The sequence below is a fragment of the Anolis carolinensis genome, chromosome 5 (assembly GCF_035594765.1).
Source record: "Anolis carolinensis isolate JA03-04 chromosome 5, rAnoCar3.1.pri, whole genome shotgun sequence".
In the NCBI taxonomy this organism is placed as follows: Eukaryota; Metazoa; Chordata; class Lepidosauria; order Squamata; family Dactyloidae; genus Anolis; species Anolis carolinensis.
Genome location: NC_085845.1, coordinates 199,318,516 through 199,320,784, shown reverse-complemented (window position 1 = coordinate 199,320,784; position 2,269 = coordinate 199,318,516). Strand labels below are relative to the sequence as shown.

Sequence of the window (2,269 nt, the reverse complement as noted above, 5' to 3'; positions counted from 1 at the left end):
GAGCCGTCCCGAATCCCCTCCGGGGGAGATGGTGGTGGGATACAAATAAACAACAACAACAAACACCTCTTCTTCTTCTTCTTCTTCTTCTTCTTCTTCTTCTTCTTCTTCTTCTTCTTCTTCTTCTTCTTCTTCCTCTTCCTCTTCCTCTTCCTCTTCCTCTTCCTCTTCTTCTTCTTCTTCTTCTTCTTGTATGACACAGCAAACAAGATAGATATGCTGGATTTCGTATCACAAAATCACAAGTCGAACACTTCCCAAGTGATTAGGACTGTGTGATGTATTTTTGGATGATGCGCACAGATCCCAGTAAGTATTATTATTATTATTATTATTATTATTATTATTATTATTACATTAGGAAGAGCTTCCTGATGGAAAGAGCTGATTAGCACCGGGATAGGTTGCCTCAGAATGTGGTAGAAGCTCCTCCTTCGGAGGGCTCTCAACAGAGACTGGATGGCCATCTGTCAGGAGTGCTTTGATTGTGTCTTTCGGAGGGCTCTAAACAGAGACTGGATGGCCATCTGTCAGGAGTGCTTTGATTGTGTCCTTCAGAGGGCTCTCAACAGAGACTGGATGGCCATCTGTCAGGAGTGCTTTGATTGTGTCCTTTGGAGGGCTCTAAACAGAGACTGGATGGCCATCTGTCAGGAGTGCTTTGTGTCCTTCAGAGGGCTCTAAACAGAGACTGGATGGCCATCTGTCAGGGGTGCTTTGATTGTGTTCCTGCCTGGCAGAAAGGGGTTGGGGTTGGACTGGATGATCCTTGCGGCCTTTCCCAGCTCTTGATTTAAACTATAGGCAAATTGTTGCCTTGCTTCTTCTCTTTGCTCTGCGAAGCGAACACGGTGCCGAAATGCTCCAGCTGTGCTCAGAGCAGGTGGCATCGATGCCGCGCGAAAGCCATGCTGTTCTTTGTCAATTCATCCCGGAGGCTGGGACGTGCCCAGGAAGCCAAGGCCTTCTGCAGATGTCACACCCTTTCCAGGCGCTCCTGGTAAAGCTCACGCCACTGGCCACACAAAGTGAGGTAGGCGCACCGTTGCCTGGGCTGGGATGCTGAGAGAGAGAGAGGAAGGGGAAAAGAAAGGTTTCCATGACAACCAGAAAACCACTGGAAAAGCTCGTGGAACTTCCTTGGCCGGTCCATACGACTGACAGGAGGGGCTCTGCTCAAATCCGCTCCCTGATGTGCCGATGGAGCAGTCAGGCTTCAGCCTTGCTTGGCAACGTGACCACCTCTCTCTCTCTCTCTCTCTCTCTCTCTGTACATGCCTTCAGTCTGCAGACGTGCTTCCCGCGACCCCAGGAAAAAGAAGCAGAGGAAGGAATGAAAAGGAAAGGAGAAGGAGCCTTGCAAGACAAATATGAAGACAAAGGAAGAACGGTGAAACCTTGCTGTCCTGGCTTGGTGTGATGACCACCTCTGGCCGGAATTCTATAGACATGGTGCAAATATAGACAGTACAGGTCAATGATGGACAATCTTTTGCGCTTGGTGTGTCAAAATTCACCAAAAAAAACTTAGCATGACTTGGGTGGTGTGTCACTTCGAGAAAAAAACCCATAATTTTGCAATATGTATAGTTTAAATAACAAAAATGTATAATTGTAATATATAACTATATTTAATAAATCAAAAACTATTTACTACCATTATTTCCATGTACAACAATCTATGGTACCTCTTGTAGTTTCCACGCTGATTTCTCTCTATTCTAGTTTCAATGTAGTCATGAATAATGAATAATATAATAATAATATAATAGTAATAATATGACAATTTACTACAATAATAATAGAATAATAATAGAATGATATAATGATAATGTAATGTGCATAATTCCCATGGAGTAAACAACAAAACCACTGGACCAAATCACACCGAATTTGGTCACAAAAGACATAGTCATCCAATCAATCTGCATGCAGCAGTGTGTCAGCAAAAATGGCTAGGCGTGTCAGTGCTGACACGCGTGTCATAGGTTGGCCATCACTGGTACAGGTAGTCCCCAAGTTAGGAACAAGATAGGCTTTGTAAGGTTGTTGTATGTTTTCCAGGCTGTATGGCCATGTTCCAGAAGTATTCTCTCCTGACATTTCACCCACATCTATGGCAGGCATCCTCAGAGGTTGTGAGGTATGGAGAAACTAAGCAAGGAAGATGTGTTGTCGCAGGCTTTCATGGCCGGGATCACAGAGTTGTTGTATGTTTTCCACATCTATGGCGAAACGTCAGGAGATAATACTTCTAGAACATGGCCAT

At 44.6% G+C, this 2,269-nt stretch overlaps 1 long non-coding RNA gene across 1 annotated transcript; it reads left to right on the top strand.

Moving 5' to 3' along the window:
- Positions 1-424: 424 nt before the first annotated feature.
- Positions 425-1,659, top strand: LOC134299273 (uncharacterized). Its single transcript, XR_010006458.1, has 2 exons — positions 425-1,033; positions 1,285-1,659. It is a non-coding gene; the product is annotated as an uncharacterized LOC134299273 (long non-coding RNA).
- The last annotated feature ends 610 nt before the right edge of the window (positions 1,660-2,269 follow it).